The following is a 23436-nucleotide window of genomic DNA, read 5'->3' as shown; positions in this document are numbered from 1 at the left end:
TGTTCTCGCCACGCGGCGTGCGTATCTCCCGATTTGCAGAGCAGATCACGGATCGTAAATAGATTGGATGACTGGCACGAATGATGTTTCACTTTCAAGATCTAAGCTGCTTTTTTACAAAAGGGCGTATAATGTCTTTAATTGGGATCTAATCGGACATTCTGCCACAGAACTTTCATGTTTAAAGTAGGTATTCAGACAGGATGGTTGGTTAGTAATTTTAGTGTGTCTATTATGGAATACCGAACAGCAGGGTGTAGCTTTCTGATGTATGAGTTATCGGCATCTAATCCCAACTTATGTTCTACAGTCTTGCATTTGAAAAGGTATTAGGTACACAAATTACCTGCTTCAGCCTTCGGCACTACCAGTCTGAAGTTGAATTTTCATATCATCTTCCAACCTTTGCGTTCTTATGTTTGATGATAGTGTTGATGTCACAAATCAAGTAGCTGTCGTAAGTCTCTTTTATCTTAAGTTTCATCTCGAATCTACCCTCGTAAGGAGAGCCTAAGTTTACGATGCCGCGGTTGAAAAAATGACCTTTAATCCTCATTAAATACAATTTTTCACTGATTGACTTTCAGGAAATCTAAAGATAAAATCCATTTCTAGATCGTCGGAGTTTTTCGTCGTTCCTGTAATAATAGGCCTTGCCTTGTCTTTTCTAATTGTAATCAACCAATTTAACTTTTTCAAGAAAGCAATATAAACACTGACGAACCGATACGATATGACACAAGCAATCAACTTCTGTTGATCGTACAAGAACTCGCAAGCAATTGAATACTTGCATACAAGCCAGCATGCTCTTTTATATTAAACTGAAGTAATGCAAACAGTGGGGAAGAAATATGTAGTGGCAAATACAAAATTTAGTGTGGTTTAATGAATGACAATCGAAGACCGCTTCAGTTTTTAATTGGCTAACCCTTAACTTTACTTTATTTTAGTGACAACGGTCCGTTACCGATCCTGCGCTGAACGAATTATGGTCCTCCAGTACCGTCGGTCCTGGGCTGCCGTACTACAATCCCCACGAACGTCAGCTGAACGTGCATCGTCTTCAACAGCACACACCCACCGGGTGCGGGGTCTGCCTCGGAATCTACGGCCTCTTCCTGGTTCTCTGCTGAAAATAGTTTTGGCTACTCTTTCGTCGGGCATTATGGCCACGTGTTCAGCCCACCGCAGCCTGCCACATTCCACTACCTTCACTATATCAGCATATTTGTATACTTGGTACAGCACGTGATTCATGCGTCACACTCCATTTTCCATTTTGCCACCAAGTATAGATCGCAGAATTTTACGCTCAAAAACCCATAGCACTCGTCGATCAGCTTCCTTTAGCGTCCATGATTCGTGTCCGTAAAGGGCCACCGGGAGGATTAGTGTTCTGTAGAGCGCCAGTTTTGTGCAAACTACGGGACTTCAGCTGGCTACGTAATCCGTAGAAAGCCCGATTCGCAGCTGCGGAGTGTACCAAGGTATATAAATTCCTCCACTACTTCATATCGTTCCCCATCTAACTCCACCTCGGCGCCAACACCACTTGAGCTCCCACGTTCCCTACCAGCAACCATGTACTTCGTTTTTTCGGTATTAATGGTGAGTCCCAATCTCGCAGCTTCCCTTTTAAAGGGCCTGAAGGCCTCTTCCACTGCTCTACGGTTGATTCCGATGATATCGACGTCATCCGCAAAACCAAGAAGTATGTGAGATTTCGTGATGATAGTTCCATTCCTTACCACGTTTGCTCTTCGTAATGCACCTTCCAAGGCAATGTTGAATAGCAGGTTAGAGAGTGCATCCCCTTGCTGCTTCAGTCCATTCAACGTCACGAAAGCAGCTGAGGTCTCACCCGCTATTCTAACGCATGATTTGGATCCGTCCAGCGTCGCACGAATCAGCGTAACTAGTTTCGTCGGAAAACCATGTTCTAGCATTATCTGCCACAGCTCATTTCGTTTAACTGAATCGACCCTCACCCTGAGTGACCCTCACGAAAAGCAGCTTGGTACTCGCCGACGAAGGACTCTGCTAACGGACTCCGTCTGCAGAATAGGATTCGGGAAAGCACCTTGTATGCAGCATTGAGTAATGTAATTCCTCGTTAGTTTTTATACTCCAGTCGATGTTCCTTTTTGAAAATTGGGCAAATGAGACCATTCGCTTACAATTCCTATCCTGTCCCTGCTGATCTCCGCGCTTACCTCTCCATTCAACAGTGTCTGGAAGTGCTCCTTCCACCTGGCTGCTACCGCCGTTTTGTCGGTAAGCAGGTTGCCAGCGCTATCATTGCACATCACTTGCATGGCAAAGTTCCTGCATCTCACCGTTTTATTGAAACTCCGTGTGTCGTTGCTGGCGTATCACTCCTCTGTACCGGCGAGCACGTGCTCCTCGTACTCGCGTTTCTTTAGACGATGGATTCTTTTTTCCGCAGCTCTAGTCTCTCTCTACCTTTCTCTGTTTTGACGCGTTGCCGCAGTGAGCATACGACTCCTGGCCTGGTTCTTTTCATCTGTCACTCTCTGGCATTCGGCATCAAACCAGCTGTTACGCTGTCTTCCACGCGTCGTGCCTACCACTTCTCTCGCAGCTGTTTCGATGGCACCATGGATATTCCTCTACAGCCCATTTATATCTTCTCCTTCTACCTGCTGTTCTGTGATTCGTTGGTCAAGCTTCCTGACGAACACCACTGCTACGCCGGATATTCCAGGTACCAAGTTTCCAATCATTATCCCTTAATCGTTTCCTTGTCCCTTGCTGTGTCCTATACCGATTGTTCAGTCCTGAATTTCTTTCTTCGTTATTCGTGGTAATTGAGTTTTTCGGTATACTACCTCACCGGGGTCGCGATACCTACATCCCGCGGATGGGTCTGCCATCTTAGGTACAGCTTGCGGGATACAGCATTTCATATTCAGCCACCCGTTCCGAGACAGACGCTGTATGAGCCGTTCCTCACCTGGAGAACAGGCGCTCTAATTCGCACCTCCTAGCTTAGCTGCTCCAGTAAGTACATGAAGCATTTCCGGGTAAGGCCATTGAACGTGATCAGTTGACTTAGATCTGCGTGGAGGCGCTAGGTGGGAGCTTGAGAGAGCCTGAGCTATATTTGACGCTCCTTCCAGGTAACTCTCTCGGCTATTCCACAAACAGCTAATAAAGAAATTTTGACAATGATCTGTGTTTATTCACTACCCAGGTAACCAAAGAGCATTAACATAAATAAGCAGATAATCAGCCACTCATCTGGCGTTTTATAATGCACGTTGCTGTTTATTAGCTTTTTGACAGCATAGCTGTTTTAAGTTGGCATCCAAAATTCTATTCAACGCTTCTTGTCGATAACTAGCTGTCAATAAGCATTGTCAGCACTATAAGAGGGTTAGCAGTAAAGTAGCCGTATATTTTGCCAAAGTAGTTTTTAAGTAGCTTTTAAGTTGACTTAAATGCTAACTGACTGGTATTTGAATTGCATTGGCAATGCTTATCGATGACCTGGGTATACTTCTAGACTGTGTTTGGCTTTTTCAGTTGAATCAATATATATAGAATGTCACTGTCGCTGTTTCATGGAGATTTTTGTGGCAAACATGTTGCTAGTTCGTGTTTTGGATATGGCAGCAACACTGTCCAATTTCCAAATAGGAAGTTTTGACAGGTATTCGTCCAACAATTAACTTTTCCCCTACTTTTCCATGACAAATAAGCATTTTTCGTGCAACTGGAGCGACAGTTCAAGGCACTTTGATTCAGAATTAATGAGAAAAATGTATGAGATGCCATTCGGTTCATTGGTACTGCAGCTCAATAGCGATAGTAGCAAAAAAGATATGCCGTGCAGGTTACAGCAAACACCCGGGCGATATTACAATAGATCTACAGTACCATTTATCGTAGCTAAAATCAATCTAATCAACTTTCCGCTGATACCCTCCTCGTCTGCGGTTTTCCTTTGCTCATTGCGATCGACTGCGTCATACGTAGCTTTGAAGTAGGCGAACAAATGGTGCATGGGAACTCTGTATTCCCCAATAATGGAGCATTATACAGGGGAAAAGACGTGCTATGTCAATAGCTTTACAAAGAATATTTACTTTAGGTATGACTATGGATAGTTCACTAACGCCATCTTTTTTAAAAACTATCCAAAATCTGCTGATCTGCAGACAACTACGTTTAGAAACTTCAAAGACGGTGCTCTGCATTCGACATTGTGCTGTAACCAAAAAATTTCTAGTGCTACTAACCGATTTTTATATTATGTTCCAACAGCTTTTTTTTAATATTCGTTATTGCTGTTCACTAAAAACAGCCTTATGTTGACGACATAAATTAACACTTTCAGTTTCTCGTAAATGGCGGAAATATCATTCACGTACAAAATAAAAAGCTATAATCCCAAATGAGAACCTTGAGGTGTACCAGATTTGAGTTATTTGATTTTGATTTCAGTTCTTAACCGCCCAGTTAGATACACACTTAAAAAAAAGTGCCGAAGTCAGCAAAATTTTGCCGAGATTTGGAGAGCCGAGCGTTCGGTAAAATTTTTATGATGCCAAACGTTAGTAAAGATCCGTAAACGTCGATTTGCAAAGTTGAAATTTTCACCGAACGCTCGGCTGTCCAAATCTCGGCAAATTTTGCTGAGTTTTTTAAGTGTGTACAGTGCTGGTCTAACAAGCCAGTTGTCGTATGTTCGAATCTCGGCTAGACGGTGCTGCTAGATCGAGTCAGTAGAATTGTTGAACTAGCTCCGTAGTTGTCCTGTACTACAGAACAAACATACGAGACACTCGCGTTAATTTCATCGTCCAATCAAAACCCATTAATTTTTTCAAATAAGCATGTTTCGCAACATGGCCACACGGTGGCGCGCGAGTGTTGCTCCGAGTTTTCAGTATAAAAGCATACAAATGTAAAAAACCTACAGCATAGAACACTGCAAATGTAAGCTACTGCGCAACATGCATAACAGAGGGTGCTAGTGTACAAGCAAAATGTGTAGGACGATGATTTTTACAAGATTTTCTTCTAAGTGTTATGTCAGTTCGTCAGTACCTGGACTCTAGTCAGCCGGCTGCCAATTCTGTCGGTCAAGAATGGTCAAGTCTTAGAAGGACGTTAAACCCAAGGCTTTACATTTTTTTCATTACATTTAACTACATTTGAATGTGATTCGCGCAATTTTATAAGACCTTAGTCAATGCTATTTTTCTGTCTTTCGAAATAAAGATTCCGTGCAATGACAAAGTCGTTGTAAGATTGTTCATACATACTGGAAGGATTTCTTCACCACCAGCACCATTTAAGGTATCTAAACTATTTTGGAGCCTGTCCTCCAAAGACTCCGGATTTCCGCACAGATGGCAAACAGGTTGCGTTTCTGTGGCGTCTTCTTTTCATCAAAGCTATTTTCAGTTCAATTATTCCTAATAACTATGTAAAAGAAGTCCAGAGCAGCATTGACACTGGGTTAAAACCACATAAAAAAGCTTTGATACTTTCTTCATCCCAGCTGCCTGGGAACACTGTTTAATGTATGACTTAATGTTTTCGCAGTTTGTCATCTGGTATTCAGAGACTTCCTCTTTCAACCCTTTATCCTACACTCTTAAATGATTCTACCTGTAAATTGGTCGGATTTAGTTAAAGTTAGGTTGAAACTACTCAAAATGCCCTTAAAGTGTACAAACTTAGATTTTGAGTAGTTTTTCAACTAAAAAATTGGTAGTAGGAACTTAAAATTGCGTTATTTGTCATAGAGAATAATTCAATTATCGGTAGCAAGTAGCCAAAATTGGTTGAAATTTTTACCCAAAGTTTGAGTTTGTACACTTCAAGGGCATTTTGAGTAGTTTCAACCTGGCTTTAACTAAATCCGACCTATTTACAGGTAGAATCATTTAAGAGTGTACTTTCATATTGTAAAGCAAGGAAAACTTTCTGGACCAACCTGTACATATATATATTATTTTTCTTCGTTACAGTTTTAAGATCCCCCAATCAAGTCATTCACAATGTCCCCCTAATGGGGCAAATAAAAGCAACACTGTTACTCTTTAATTACACATCCAATTGAGTCGTATGTATGTCTAGAAGATTAACTTAACCGTCAATTAACTGAAAACTTGGAACCGCAGGTGCCCGGTAATGATCCATAAACATTTCATCGTATAATATGTAGAGCAGTCTGACGTTTCCGTCCGACGATCTGCTCATCGCTAAGTTATCTCCACCGGCCTACGTAAACAAGATTGTACCGATAGTTGAGGTCTTAATGCGCGCTCGCTAGATGTTCAAACGATCGGTAGACATTGATGGCATAATTCTGGCCAGACTTATAGTGGTATGCCCGGCTGCCTGGAACTGACCGCTGGATATTTACTTGCGCTTTTTGACGAGCGAGATCGCTAAACTTGATTGCCGGCACTTCACTGTGAACGATGCGGACAGAGGAGAAAGTCAATTTTAGCTAGAATGGGGAAAGATTACTCCGCAATCACCCCGTAAATATACATGTTTCGTTCGCGGCTGGAAAGAGATATTATTTCGCAAACACAGACACACACATACACAAACGTGTGTCGTCTCTGCACACTTACATTGTATAATAGCAGTGCGGTGTGCGAAAGGCAACTTGGGCGAGTCTACCGGTGGTACAATTCCTTCATTCACACCGAAATGGGGTTGTTGCTGTAGCTTGATGATGATGGTGATTGGCAGAAGAATTACTTGAGTCAGGTTCTTGGTCGAGCTGCTTGAAGCACGTCCTCAGGCTCATTGATCGGTCATCAATACACCGGGTTGCGCTCGTAGAAATTGGGATCCAACGGCCTACCATTCTGGGTCTATTCATGAAATGTTACGGTAATTGCAGGTCGAGCTCGTCAGCAGCCATGCCGGAGTTATTTGTCCATGATGCACTTTAGTTGCCATCTTGGTAATTGCCACCACCTTGACCATTACCAATGCCGAGCTATGGAAATTTAATGACTATGTCTCCTGCTTCAACCGGATAATCCCTTCAGGTACAACGGCGGCTTCAAAGTCATAATATTTACTCCTTTGTTTTCGTCCTGCAAGCTTTGCTTTCCTTTGACACCTGCCATGGAACCAGAGGAATCAATTATATTTCTTCTGGCACAACACTGTTGCAACAGTATCGGACAATTGTAAACCTCCTCGCCATCATCAACCGAGAAAAGTACAAAATCATCTAAACTGTCTGAGCGAAGAGGAAAGCTTTCAAGGAAACTCATAGATCGCCCCAACAAAAAGAAGGTTGAATAATAATGGAGATGTTTTTAAATGTACTGTCTGAAGATCGATCGCTCTCTTGGAGGTTGACTATATGTATAATCCTCGCGCAAGTTGGCTCAGGATTCTTCATTGTAAAGCATGTTTTTGCTGCCAGCACGGAAAAAGCCCCCGGCTAAAGAAACACTTTATTCAGTAGCTCCGTCAGAAGATAAAACCACGCTGCAAGAAGGGGTAATTAAAAATTATGAAACATACTGATTTGCAGTAACAATAAAAACAAGTGTAAACTTAACTCCTTCCAGCAAACATCGCGCGGGTGAGCTACCAGAGGGAACAACAAAAACCCAGAACAGCAAAATCGCGATTAAGATTGCACTTTTCGTCCGGTTTTTCTAGTTTTAAAGCGATGTTAACGATTATGGCTCGAGGCGAAAATGATGGCGATAGCATCTGATTGCTGGGCGGTACACACAGTCAGTACACATGAGGGATGGCATTAAAAATAAAACGTGCCCTTCATACGAAATTTACTATTCATTAAAAGGTCTCATGGCCGCGGTGAGTAACGGGAAATTATCTGGGGCATAGATTCGATTTTCCGTCAGTTGGCTTCAGGGTTATTCGTAACAAAAAAATACAGTCGATGCATCCACATAGTTGAAGCAATATATATATATATATATATAGAATGTCAGTGTCGCTGGTGTTTCATGGTGATTTCTGTGGCAAACATGTTGCTGGTTCGTGTCTTGGATACGGGAACAACACTGTCAAATTTTTCATAAGAAAATTTTAGCAGGTGTTGTTTTAAGTGATTCAGCTTACGCGAACCTTCTAAATAGGGGGAAAAGCAGGAAGAATTTTTTATCGGGTTGCCTTTGCCGTTTGACAGACAAGCTCCCATTTCGAATTTTGACCGCTCACACATATGCGCATACAATGTAAAAAACCTGATTTAATCCACCTAGTGGTGAAAGGAACCTTTGTTATACCGTCTTACTTGCAATTTGAGATAGAAATCGACACGTTTGGTTTACATGAAATTTTTGGAAATTGAATAAGGTTACAAAATTTGAACCAAATAAAAGCACTTATAAATTTTGATAGTTTCTTTTCTCATGAAATTGCTGAGTAAGTTGTTACTAATGAGGGTAAGTGCAAGTAAAAGTAAGTTGTAAGATGAAATATTATTCTTTAACATATACATTGCGTAGTAAAGGTCTAGTTAATAGGTTTTTGAACTATGCATAATTTCCTGTAACGCCATTCTATTTGATTCACAACAATAAAGTTTTCTTGAATAAATTTCATCAATTTTTGAACCTTCGGTTACTCACGTTGTTGTATTTTGTACACCATATGTAGGTTTTTGAATGCCATATTGTTATATAGTTACAAATCGTATATTACGTATATACTAACGTATATTTTTCAATAAACTTGTTATGAGCAAAATGTCAGAATTATTCAATGCATTATTACTTTAAACTGTTAGGAAAATAGATTAGCATAAACCGACATCATAGAAACGAAGCAAGTAGCATGTGAGGTGTACTGCAATTGGCCCCAACTGGAATTTTCTTTCGTTTCTTCATATGGAAAAATGGTGTCTGTGTGCAGTAAAACTATCAGCAAATGTAAAATGTTTATAATGTATCCGTCTGTTGGTAGTCGAGTAATTCGGGGTCAAAATCAGGGTATTTTTTATAATCAAAGTTCTACAGTTCGTAAACAAGGAAACATAGAGGTATACTATGTTCAGCAAAGTTGTGTATTTTTATTAATTATACAACTTTGTAATACATGAAAAAATCATACAACAATTACAAAAAGAGCTACAATAGAAAAACTGATTTTTCAAATTTTGCTGAAGACAGTAACCTTCTATCTCTTCAACAATAAGATCTCTTCGTTGAAGAGATAGAAGGTTACTGTCTTCAGCAAAATTTCTTGTAATAATATGCTCTAAAACTTTGCAGAACACATCAATGTGTTATATTGAAACTGAAGGAAAATAATTTTTTTATTTCACTTTTAGGGGGATTAATCAAAATTCAAATTCTACCAGACGATAGAGCTTTCAATTTCATGAAATTCTTCCAAAGGTTCGATAAACTTAAAACCAAGTTTTCCTAGTCAAAACTCTAGTGCGCACGTTTTCTTTGGTTTTGGGCTATTGTGCGCGCGAGTAACTGTGTTATAAAAGTTGGCGCGAGTGTTCGAGGGTTAATATCTTTTGACCGGTAAAACGAATTCTTATGAAATTTTGCATATATATTCGTAGTGTGAAAACCTCTCGTTCGATATTAAAATAATTGAAATTAGGTTATTTTTCTTGGTTAAAATCATTATAAATTATTGTTAATTTTGGTGTGGTGTATTGAATTACTCATAACTTTCAAATTAAACATCCAATCAAAAAACCATTCAATAGTGATCTATCCGGCTATATTACCTGCCAAATGAAACTAATAGCACGTAAATCGGTTTAGCCATCTCTGAGAAACAGGCGATCATTTGAACCTTGTCAAAACTGGTTTTTTAAGCATAACTTTTAAACCACTTGTTTGTTTTCAATCGAAATTGGCGTGAAGTTTAGCAATAGTAAGAGCTTTTATTTGGTACTAAGATCGATGAAATCGGTTATGTGGTTCCGGAGAAAATCGTGTCACGTAATTTTCACATTTTTGCTTATAACTTTTAAACTAAAAGTCAGACCACAAAACCATTTAATAGTGATATACTAGGTAAAAATACCTTTCAAATAAAAGTTATAGCAGACGAATCGGTTCAGCCATCTCCGAGAAATAGGCGATTGAAAATTAAAGCGCACACACATACACACATACACACACACACACACACACACACACACACACACACACACACACACACACACACACACACGCACACACACACACACACACACACACACACACACACACACACACACACACACACACACACACACACACACACACACACACACACACACACACACACACACACACACACACACACACACACACACACACACACACACACACACACACACACACACACACACACACACACACACACACACACACACACACACACACACACACACACACACACACACACACACACACACACACACACACACACACACACACACACACACACACACACACACACAGACATTGCTCATTCGTCGAACCTGATCGATTGGTATATGTGACACGGCCCTCCGGGCCTCAGATCGACTTCGTGTTTTTCGACCATTTCCTAAACCTTTGTTATATTGTATAACAAAGGTAAAAATCATTTTCATATATGTAATGTTTACCACGAGCACCGCAGCGCAACTGGCATTCTATTGTGACATTTGCCCTTATTTAGACTACCCCGATTTCACGATTATCACAGTCGTATCTCGCACACGATTTCGCTCAAGGAAAATGAACTGAAAAAGAAGGGAAAGAAGGAAAAAGAAGTCAAACTAATAAGTTGATTAAATTAAATGCCACTCTAGTGTCAGATTAACAGTGGTAAATACGGAATGTGTCATTAAATGATTATCACAGTAGTCTAAATAGTCATAAAAGGGGCAATATATATTGCGACATTTGCCCCTATTTAGACTGCCACGATTTACACGATTATCACAGTCGAATCTCGCACACGATTTAGCTCAAGAAAAATGAAATGATAAAGAAGGAAAAAGAAGTCAAACTCATAAGTTGATTAAACTAAGTGTCAGATTAACAGTGCAAAATGCAGAATGTTTCATCAAATGATTATCACAGTAGTCTAAATAGTCATAAAAGGGGCAATATAAATAATGATTCATCTCAATATATATAATGACTCTATCCACATATTGTATCATAGATGGTGCAAACATATAATACCATCGGTTCGGCAGTATTTGACTTGGTGGTCGAATGAAAGTTTTAAAAATTTACAGCACGTTAAGTACGACACTGCTTTGTTCAATTAGCAAGGATTCCCAAAGACTTTGAACCCTTCAAATACGTTGGACTTTTTTAGCATCTACTAGATTAATTCGTGTGTAATTTCAGTGGGATACGCTTAAATAGGTCAGAACCTCCCAACATGACACTGATAATAGGGTTGTAGCACTAGCCACGTAATTCTAGATAGAATTAACAAAAGGGCGAATGTTGCAAATTTAAACAAAACGGGTGAGAGTTATTTTTTGCTGCACTCTTAAATGAGTTTACCCGTAAATTGGTTGGATTTAGCTAAAACTTGGTTAAAACTACTCAAAATGCCCTTAAATTGTACAAACTCAAATTTTGAGTAGTTTTTCGACCAAAAAATTGGTAGTAGAAGTGTGTTATTTGTCACAGAGAGTAATTCAATTATTGGTAGCAAGTAGCCATAATTGGTTGAATTTCTTACCCAAAATTTGAGTTTGTATACTTCAAGAGCATTTTGAGTAGTTTCAACCTAGTTTTAACTAAATCCGAACTATTTACAGGTAGAATCATTTAAGAGTGTGGACCAGCATATAGAAAACTCAACCCTCATCCGGTTTGTTTACGCTTACGATATTCGCTCGTTTGTTCATTGTATATTGTCCTGTACTCTAACAGCTGGCTCAAAAGAAGGTCAAATTCCGGATGCAGAATGTAGCACAGTAATGCAGGTTAACATTGGATTAGTTTAGTGTTTAAAGTTTATGCTGGAAGGGTTAAAATTCACACTTTGCTCAGCAGTGATTTCCACTGCAGTTGATTACTAGTGATATGATCGCGAGAAAAAGTCATTAAGCCGATAATAAAAACCAAGGCGCGCTATTATTTCGACAAAACAATTTTAGTTATCTCTTGGTGAAGGGATTATACGGGACAGTCTACGTCTACGTTGAACATTTGTCGCAGCCAGCTGGGTCGCCTCGTCGCCTGTGTTGTTATTGTTATCACGAGTCTTTATTTATTTAATTGGCACGTCAAATTTACGTGAAAACATAAATGATTCTCATGCATCACACTTTTCAGGTAACGTTTACGTGAATATGTGATAGCTTGCAGTTATACTGACCGGTTTACGTGCGATCCCAGTAAATTTGATCAACTTTCCCATTAACTAACAACTGAAGTCCATGTAAACTAATGTACAGAAGTTTACATGATTTTTCACCTGGATGGGACGTGTCGAATTTTTAGAGTGTATTCGCGACTACAAAGTTGCTGATATTTCTAGATAGAAACAAAAGGGCGAATGTCGCAAATGTAAACACAACGGGTGAGAGTTACTTTTTGCTGGACCAGCATAGGAAAATCAACCCTCACTCGGTTTGTTTACGCTTGCGGCATTCACCCTTTTGTTAATTCTATCTTCATTTGTTTGGTTTTTGTGTGAGAAAATAAGCAAAGGATGTATTTTTGCTTTTGTTTTCACGCAAGTTTTGACAATTCGGCATGGGCTTTTGTGTAAGTGCGAACAGGCTTAAAAATCTCTTTTACTTTCGTAGTCGCGAATGTTTGTCGGTAGTATTGCTGATTGTAAGGAAGATTGTCCAATCAATAAGTGCGCAATCGCTCATAAAAGGGCTATTTTGCATTAAATCGTTTCGGTTTCTTATTGACTGGAATGTAACGAAAAAGTGCGCTGAAGATACCGAAACGATTTAATGCAGGATTGCACTTTTATGAGCGATTTCGCACTTTTGATGGTACAATTTTCCTTGCAATCAGCAATATCGTTTGCGCATTTTAACCAGACCGAGCTAAAGCTGTATAATATAATGTATGGGAATGAAGTAGTATGGTGCACCAATCGAACTGTCAAAGTGAGTACCTATCGAACAAAATGGTATGCCACGATATTTTACCACGAAAACTTTCCGGATTTTATTGAATTCTGCATATATTTTTGCAGCGTTTGAGATGGAATTTTACTTTTCAACTTGCAAGTTTAGATCTTCAAATAAAAACAAAACTTCTAGTCAATGCATTCTTGTTAAAATTTCCGGGTTGCTGGTTTAGTTATTGATTGGCAGTGTTGCTGAAGCTGCAGCATTTTTCATTGCCATACTAATTATAGAGCTTTAGGCCGAGCACAATGCGGCCTAATCCGCTTTCAAGGCCGACACATTACAATTTAGTTCGTTTTTGTTTAGGATTACACTGAAGTCTTTTTTTACACGGTTTGTTTTTTTAGATTACTCAAGAACGATGCAGCTTAGGGACTAATTACAAAATGCGTGACGAATGTCGAGCCTCTCCCAAATGTATTGAGAAATAAATGAATGATCCCTAAGTTGCCCTGTTCTTATTATTTAAAAAAACAAACCGTGTAAAAAAAGTACTTGAATGTATTGTGTGGCAAATGTTTTTTCATGCTGTGAAGAGGAAATTATAGATAGTACAGTAAACATAGATCAATGGATGCACCTTCTCACAGAACTGGCAACGAAAACAACGGTTTTTTAGATTATAGTCACTTTAACCAGCTTGGGTCATTCGTGGGGTTGGGATTTGAACCCGGGTCCTGGACGTGAGAGGCGTGAATGCTAACCACTACGCCGGGACTGACCCCCTCAAAAAAAACGGGGTGGTACTGTTATTTTATTTTGGTTTCATATATGTTCAGGTTTTCTGAAAATGTCTGATTTAGTGCCAAATCTCCGTCATTTACGACAGGTGTTGATTTTCTTCTTTCATTTGGAAAAACGGCGATTGAAGCGCATCCAAAAAGTTTACAGAGATGCTCCTCTAAGTATGTAACAATATGCCGTGCTGATTGGTTTAGTCGCTTCAAAGACGGTGATTTCGATGGTAACATGCGCTTGAAGGAAGGCCAAAAACGTTCGAAGACGCTGCATTGGAGGAAGAGCATTGCTCGATGAGGATCCAAACAAAATTACGAGCTACCCACAGAATCGTATTCAAGCGATTATTGCGATTATGCGAAAAACGGTACAATTCGAATAAAGGGACGAAAATATGATTCTACAGAATGACAGGGCTCTGCCGCACGTTATCAAACCCCTATATTTCCTAGATATTATGTGTGATATTGGGTTTTACACTTCCTTCTAAGCTTGCTCTACCTTACCCACCTCGTTCCTCACATGCCAATGCTATTTCCAATATTAGGCGTCTCTAACGAGTCTTCAATTACATTCCTCTGACCAGTAAACCAATTACAAGTGACTTTCAGTATGGATAAAAAATAATGAGGGACCCGAGAATAAACCCGTGCTAGTCACTTCGATATTAACTGCGAATTTGTTCAACTGATTATACTTTGCTAGAATTTATGCAATCTTATAATGTGTTCTCAACCGCAATTAGCAAGCTACTCAAAATCCAACGAAAATGAGGATGATTTCAAACAAACTTGGAACCAAGGTTCTGTTAGCAACTGCCCTCGTGATTACCACACCGCGAGGTTTGCAGTTCAGCCGTAAGTCCTAACTCCGAAAGACGATCGGACGGTCGCAACAAATGCGATGCGATGCGCCAATTCTATCGGACATCCAAGCTAGTCCGAAAGTAGACACAGGAAGTTGGGACTGTTCCACCGGCAACCGCCGGTCGCATCTGCATCTCGACAGCAGCACGGAAGAAATCAGAGTAGAATGAACCTTTCGCTCAGTTGAACGGCGTTTTCCGGACCATTTTCCGTGTCGAGCTTACGTCGCCACGGCTAGATTCCATTCGTCGTCGCGTAGCCCAGCACTATGGTGCCAGCACAGCAGCAGCCTGTGGGGCTTCCTATCGACATCAGAATGTTTTCGCTGTTGTTCCGTTTGCTTCTCCACGCGAAATGTCGGATAGAATTTTCGAACCGAGCGCAGCCGCACGGGCAGACACACAATCGAACCAATGGCAATGGGTGCCAGTACCATCCCTCTCCCGCTGAGCTGTTGCCACTCATCTAACGGAGTCTCATAAAGCTAAATTTTATCATCATCTTAATAGCAATTTCATGACTTCTGAAAAATGTCGCAGTCCATTGCATTTCTCCATTCTCCCCGGAGGCACAAGAAGCAAGTACGAAATTTCCTCTGAAAATAAAAGTAAATCTTTCCGGTTGAACACGATGGGAAAACGGTTTGCTGGGCCTTTGGCATCGCTATGTACGGCTCATCCCGTGCCATCGTCAGCCGTCGTAGAACAAAGAACTGGATCTTAACTGGAAGTCCGGGAAAAACGAATGTGTAACATGCAGCGAATTTATTGTTATGATTACAACCCAAACAACTCAACCGTTTACACTAACAACATCGGATATTGCTACTATTAAGCGGACAGCCTCGAAGACTTTACACTCCCCGCGTGTTTCCACGCACCACACGATCGGTACCATGGACTGGTGTTTGGTGGCCAGCATGTAATGGCATTTATACGTGTGCGGATTGTGTCGCTCTATCCTCGTTTTTTTTTTTGCCGCGCCGACCAGATCCACCGCAAGCGCTGCATGACATTCCACGGCAAAAAAAGTTTCTTCCGAGCAGTTCCCTTCTTCATCACACCTGCATTCCGCCTTCCGAATATAGCAATGTTTTCTGGTAAGAACATTTTTGTGGTGCGCGGTCCAGAATGCGACTTGACGGGCGGCCAAACTTGCGGGCTGAAGGGGAAAAGAAATCACACAGGTCGTTCCTTTTCGCGAGAGTTCCCTTTCCTGGAAGTACACAGCAAGATTTTGCAACTTCGCAGTAGTTGCTGCAACAGTGCAGTAATTTCCTGCTTGTTCAAAAACAACAAGTGCCCCGAGAGAACTTTAGGGACAGAGTAGATGCGGCCACATCGCAGTTCAGTGGCCCCGCAAAAATACACAAAACAGAGGGCAACAGTCGCGGGCGCGCGAGCGCGTTCGCGGCAAGCACAATTGCAACAGTTGCCCTTTTATGTAATTTCTGTCAACTCGATCACTTTTCCCACTCTTTATGCAAATACCAAACCGAGAAGTGTATAACCACGATAGGAACGGCTAGAAAGAGTGCTACGTTGCAAGAGGGAAACTAGGGAGGCAGCATCCTTTTCAATGGATATTCCAACAACCAGCTCATTATATCGCATTTCTTCGTGAACTCTTCGGAGAAGAGTCTGCTTGGTAAAATTCCCATCCAAAGCCCACGATGCTTCACTGCTTAACAGCGGGTGCGGGGGAGGTGCAACGTTGAAATAGCTCCAACACCAAACATAACTGTGCGACCGCGACCGCACTCACCATGGCTAATCCTCTTGAATGGGACTTCTGAAAACGGTAGCAACTAGGTATGTAGCGTGCCGTTAAAGAGTCATTTTCCAGTCGATTTGTGGTAGAACTAAAATAAATCAAAACTTATCACACCGGAGCTCCAGAGTGCTTGAGAGAAGAAGCACCGTTTAGGGTCATTAGCGGGACGTGTCTTTAAATACAATTAACATTGGGTACACACTTGTCGAAAGCGATTGCGTGGCATGACGAGGCAGAAGATCGATTTGTTTGACAACCTAGTGATACTAGTAGCGGTCGTAATTGGAAACCGCAGACCTGGGACGGATTGAAAATTCAGTTGCTGGTCGACTTTTTACGTGGGGGTTTCTACAATTTGAACTAAACACGTTTGCATTTGCTACGAAGACGACATCGGCATAATTATTGTTCGGTACCAATTGTGTGGTACGTGTATCAATACAGAAAGTTTTTATTTCAACGGTAAAAAATAGCTAAAAAGTAAAAAATAATATTGTTTGATTCAACGAAAAAAGAAGTAGACATTAATTGGCGTTCTGCTGTTTGATGGACAAAACTTTATGTTGAAAAAAATATATGCCAATTTAAGAGCACCTAATTCAATCCAATTTCGCTATGCGTTCATAATTGCTCAGTTGTATTAGACATGCGTCGAGAATGATAGTAAAAGATATTTTTATGGAGTAATGTTGTAACTTAGACAGACTATCGTAATTAGTGTACTCAATAAAATCAACTGGCTTGAGGGCAGCAATACGTCCTCATTGTACGATTTTTATTGATTCAAAATAAACCCATAACGATGCCGGTCATGGCAAATAGGCCTGCACTTCGGAGGAATGCTTGAGCATAAAATCGCTCTATGTATTATTCACTGAAAAAATGGCCTTTGTAAGAAACAAACGCTTTCCTCCATTGGACGCGAACATATGCGAAAACAAAAACGAAATGGTTGATTTTTTGTTAAGGTACCCCGGGGCAAGTGAGAATCCGGGGTAATTGAGAACGGAGGGCACAACTCGTTTCAGCTGTTTTTTTTTCTTCTCCAGTTGAACCTTTCTGGAAATGAATGATTGTACAACTCCAACGCATAAATTTAATTTATAGATTATTTATGGTTTAAAGTTGTACGCACTTTTCTATTAATAATGTTTTGTTTGCAACCATTCCTGGCAGTGTTTGTTCTTCTGCCAACATAGGAACGTGGCTAGTATGTGTATTGATAAATTATATACGTTAAACACTTGTGTAGCTTACCAACTGGCCCCGTGGGGGGCTCCGTAGCTGCAAGGTTACCGAGTCTGCTTTGACAAGCGAGTGGTCGTGGGTTCGAATCTTAGTAGAATCAAGCCATTCGATGTCAAGTGACTTTAGCATGGGTTTATTCTCAGGCCCCTACATTTACCCTTCCTTCGTGCTGAATTCTATATTTACCCTCTGAAGCCTCTTGACAGTGCAAATGCCCCTCCTATAGTTAAGTGTACTGGTCAGAGGTACGAATGAGTCCTCGCCAGGGACGGCTATAATACGGGATAGTGCTGGCAGCGAGGAATAAGTGGGTAAAGTAGAGTAAGCTTTGAAGGAAGGGTAAACCCCAATACACGCAAGCACGCATAAAATTTAATAAGCATATCGCTCACTCAATAGCGATTATAGCAAAAAGAAATGCAGTGCAGGTCATACAGCAAACACCCGGGCGATATTACAATAGATCAACTATACTGGTCGCAGTAATGAGTCCACACATGGAAAAAAACTGGTTAAAACCACATTAAAATAGAAAAAGTGCAGCTGGATAATTCAAATATAATGCATGGGTTGGAAAGATTACGACATTCCACACGACTGTTCCAGATCGATTACGAAGAATTTATATCGTTAACCTTCAAAATAAAACCAAAAGACAAGCCCAAGGGGTTAACAAATGTAGACCATTGCTTAAGGAGTTTTCCAACTTAAAAAAAATTTTTATTAATTATTCCAAAAGATTAACATGTCAGGAAAATACATATTCGCAAGCATAAACTAACGGCTCGTCTACGATGCTAGATGGCTTCGTCAGTAACTTATATTCATAGAGTTTACACATTTGTACGGTTCAACACTCAACACTCCCACCACAGAACAGAAGTGGAAGTAGAAATCCAAACACGTACATACTACTTTCTACAGATACTAGCGATCCTGGCGGAAGCGAGTCACTTTTTTTCCACGGAAACACGCGAACGCATACGAATGCACACGAAAACATGTGAAAGCTGCTAAGCGATTGGCAGAGAGCGTTCTGCTTATATTGCTGCTTATATTCGCTTCTATACGAAAGCCTTCCCAAAGAGAGATAAAAACAAAAAAGACTCTGTCACAAGTTTTGATCGCCGAATCGTTCGGACTTCCACTTCTGTTTTGTGCTCCCACACTCCAACACTCCACGCTGCGATGCGCTTTAGAAAATGGGTGATCTTTGTGTGGACAATAATACTAACACCAGTATGTCGTCTGTTTGTCTGTGATTTTAATTCATCTGCTACACTCAAAATAATCCACACGTCCTTTCCACGTGAAAAATCACGTAAATTTCTCTACAGACAGTTACATGACTTTCAGGTGACTGTTATTGGAAAAAGCAATAGCATCTATCTGATTTTCACGTTAACGCATTAGTATGCGTGCGAACTACCTGAAAATCACGTAAATAGTACTGGAAAAGCTGGATGGAAAATATTCACATAACTTTTCCTATGATTTCAACGTGAAATTTATTTTGAGTGCAAGTCCATGCAAACAATCCACCACTATCCATACTTCACCACGTATGCGTACATGCAAGGGTTTTCCAACAGCTATGATTACAACGCGACCTCGAGAAAAGGTGGCTTTGATTACTTTACTAATTCCCTCTGTTTACCACCAATTTTTAGTAATCATGATCTTGTGATTACTAGAAATTAATTATCATTAATGATTACTAAAGATTATTGTTGATTATTGTATAGATTACCGTTGGTTATGTAGGGTAAGGAACGAATTAATTAGGGGTTGCCTATTTTAGTCAGTTGAACATAAGTTGATGACATGAATTTATGTTCAGTTTTAATCAGTTGAACATACATAAAAATGCAGTATTTTGTCCATATTTTCAGAATCTTTTCATAAGTACATCATCTTGAATCACTTAACCATGTAATGTAATGTAATTCATACAAACACAATTTACTGTGTTTTCGATAGGAAATATTATGAATTAAAAATTGTTCTCATAAAACTTGCCTTTTTTAAGCTACTGAAGCGAATCGTCACTCACACTGAAGCGAGAACCATAGTATTTCGTACCTTTCCCTGAAAATGCTTGCTTTCGAAAATACCATGAAAAAGGTTGTGTTTGTTATCAATTGGATTCAATTGTAACTGTTAATATTTGGCAGGGCAGCCTTTGGCGAAATTTATCAAGACTGAAGTTTAATGTTTTCCCGACGTTTCGACACTTTGTTGGTGTCTTTTTAAGGGATAATATGATATTACCCCTTTGAAAATGACACCAACAAAGTGTCAAAACGACAGGAAAACATCAAACTTCAATCTTGATAAATTTCTCCGAAGACTTCCCTGCCAACTATTAACAGATACCATGAAAAAGCTATTAAATTCTACCAGGATTCTTGTACAAGCAACATGTTCTTAGTCAATTTTACTACCTTTCATGATAAAGTCTAGTAATTTTAACCACGATTCTGTTTGCTTTTGCAGTACTATCGCCACCCAGCTACTTTGAGCACTGAATACAGCATTTCTAACAGTCAAGCACTCAATTTTAACATAGCATATTGTAGTAGACGAGTTAGCGCTTTCGTCATTTGATTATAAGCTTATAACAGCGATAAATTGGGAAAAGTTAGTCAAACTCAGGACTGCTAAAGAAAGCATTGGTGATTGAAATGCGTTCGGGCTGACTAAAATTAGTTCCAGCGCCTCAATTTTTAATATAAAAAGTAAGAAGTTTAGCTTAATAATAGTGACTTTCAGTAGTAACAACTTGAAGAATTAGAGTTTACAAGAAGATAGGTATACTCAGATTCCCACTTTGTCAACCTTTCGCTTATAATAAGGTAAGACAATCAATGATCCGCTTAGACTGCTTAAAATAGTTGTCCCTTACCCTATTAGAGACGTAAATAATAACAAAAGTAATCTCTGATTATTGCGCACTTAGACGCCTTACTGGAAACCCTTTGCGCACACACGATTTTTTGTTGCTGTTGGTGGTTTTCCCATTGTGTGCAGTAGAATCTTTCAAACTGAGGGAAATAAATTACTAACATTCCAATCAAATGACTCTAACCAAAATATTATAAAATTGTAGCTCCAGTGCACATTTCTATCAATACACCTTGTCCCTTTGATGACAGAATGTTCATGAAATGTTCGCCCCAGCTATCCAGCTTTTTACGAGCCATAATGGCGGACGTGTTCGTAATATTTGAAGAGCGTTTTAGACATTTCCCTAATACATCGCACGTTTTCTTTCCGTACATTCCTTTAGTTTTACCTTGAACGCGCGGAAAGAAAACGTGCGATGTATTAGGGAAATGTCAAAAATGCTGGTCAAATATTACGAACACGTCTGCCATTATGGATCGTAAAAAGCTGGATAGTTTAGGTGGCACATGTATTAGTTTCAGCTTTCTACAAAGCACGTATCGAGCGAGCTGCAATTCTTACCACGAAAATATGGCGTCCTATCAGCAGGAGCCTGGTTTTGGTTGTTAGATAACCAATTGGCATTCCGCATTACGAACTGGCGCTAGAACATGAGAATTTGCTTCGCTAAAATATGTAAGGGCTGAAATATTTTATCTGTCCGTATCATTCTGTGCCAAAAATTCGAAGCAAAATGGTCGATCGAGGTTTTCGGTACAAGTAGCTCCGGCAGGCAACCATGTTTTTTCAATGCCAACAGGTTATTGTTTGCCCGTCCAGTTAGCTCCGGGGTACGATGCTGGTCTAACAAGCTAGTCGTCGTAGGTTCGAATCTCAACTGGGTGGTGCCGCTGTTGAGTCAATAGGATCTTTATAGTACACTAGTTTTGTAATTTTCCTGCACTCTAATAACCGGCTGCGAAGTCTGTCGATAAAGAAGGGTCAAGTTCTTAAGGACGTTTATACCCATGACTATGCTTTGCTCTTTAGGTTATTGTTTGCCTAAATAAAATTTTAACAATTTAACCGAATTGCGCCACACGAGTAAGGTCTACGGTGGAGCAACTAAGTCAAGGATGCCAGCTAGCTGGTTTAGTACAACGAAAGGAAGTGTATGCTGCTTTTTACGAGCCATAATATTTGACATTTCCCTAATACATCGCACGTTTTGTTTCCGCACGTTCACTGTAAAACCAAAGGAACGTACGGAAAGAAAACGTGCGATGTATTGCTAAAATGTAAATATAGATCAGCAAAGATAAATTCTTTTGTAGTAAATATAGATCAGCAAAGATAAATTCTTTTGTATCCAAACGAACTGTCGAAACAAGTATCCAAAAGAGAATAACTGCATTATATCTTATGGAGTGTACTGCGGTTTCGTCACTATTCTCGTTTAGTTTAGTTTAGTAGTCTCGTTTAGACATTAGCTGGGGCTCGTATGCGTAGGGTTCAGAGGGGAGCAAAGAGTGGAGGAGTGGATCCGGGAGCTTATTATGCCTACTGCAAACAGCTTCAGCGAGGGCCACAGCTAATGTCTAAAAATCTTTATATGTGTGCGGGGGAATACTCCATGCGACGCTTGAGAATTTTACAGTGTTGCTGAGATGTCATTGTAGTTTTTTTCGTTGCCAGTTCTGTGGGAAGAAGGATGTTGTCAAAAATAGAAAAGCATTGCACTGTGGTTTGGATAACAATTATTATTGTGATAAACGTTCAATTGTGACACCATACATGTGTGTGTTATAAGTATTCCGCACTTTTTTTCCATTAGAGCTAGGTGGTTGACGGCTTGCCTGCACTTCAGATTAGGAGCGGTCCAAACGGTAACGACCGAATCAAGAAACTTGTTGTCTCAGTACTAGCGCAGAGAATGCAAGTTTTCACTCTCTTACAAGTCATTCAGAAGTATTGGGAGTACCACGTAAGACGTAACCACGCATCATATGTTAGTGGATTTCAGGGCAGCATACGATACAGTCGAACACGAACAGCAATGGCAGAAAAGGAACACATCACATGCTGCCAATGTCTTTAAGAGAAAAAAATCAACAAATTATTCCAATGAAGCTTCGCTCTAGAAGTGATGATGTTAGTACAAGTTTCTAAATCATGTCTATCCGAACCAAAAAGCGCTTTGACGCAACGCGAAGCAAACAAAAGTAAATAGAGAATTTCGATGCTAATCGTATAGAATTTACCTAGAATATTACTCCCAACAGCGCTCATAATTATATCAAACGTGCTTTTTCATTTTTGTAAGCTTGAAATTCTATACTATGAAACTGGGACCTGTTCCGATGCACATCTTGGCAGAGCGCCACGACCACCGGTCATCACCCTAACGGTTCGGTTGCCCGGAAGACCGCTCAGCTCAGCGAACGAAACTAGAACGAGGCCACTGTGTTTTTTGCATTCGATCAGTTGCAGATAATCTCGCATCCAGATCTCATGTAAATCTATTTCTGGGCTAATAATACTGACTAATTTGGTCGTCCGGCACTTATACCGAGATGGCGAGATCGGTTTGCACCGGGGCAGCCGCACCGGTGCCGTGATCCCTTTTAAAGCTCAAACCAAACCAAACCGGACCTGCCTTAATCAATCGAACTGGTTTCTAGAAATCGAGCGCATTTACTTAATCTTACCGTAAGGCCTGGAATCTGCTGCGCGTACGGTGCAGATGCAAAACCAAAAGCGCGGGCGATCCCGGCTGACGATACGGATCAGGCTCGATTCCTAGCCAAAAGAGACCTTTGCAAC

The 23436-nt window shown here is 40.3% G+C and overlaps 2 protein-coding genes across 2 annotated transcripts in view; one reads left to right on the top strand and one right to left on the bottom strand.

The window, feature by feature from the left end:
* Positions 1–23436, bottom strand: part of LOC128738162 (autophagy-related protein 16-1) — a 288388-nt gene that overhangs the window by 218798 nt on the left and 46154 nt on the right. The window lies entirely within an intron of this gene.
* LOC128738156 (uncharacterized) overlaps positions 1–23436 on the top strand; it is a 69986-nt gene that overhangs the window by 24468 nt on the left and 22082 nt on the right. The gene's annotated exons all lie outside the window — the stretch shown is intronic.

The sequence above is a fragment of the Sabethes cyaneus genome, chromosome 1, assembly GCF_943734655.1.
Source record: "Sabethes cyaneus chromosome 1, idSabCyanKW18_F2, whole genome shotgun sequence".
In the NCBI taxonomy this organism is placed as follows: Eukaryota; Metazoa; Arthropoda; class Insecta; order Diptera; family Culicidae; genus Sabethes; species Sabethes cyaneus.
The sequence above is the reverse complement of the archived record's forward strand: the minus strand, read 5'-3'. Positions and strand labels throughout refer to the sequence as shown.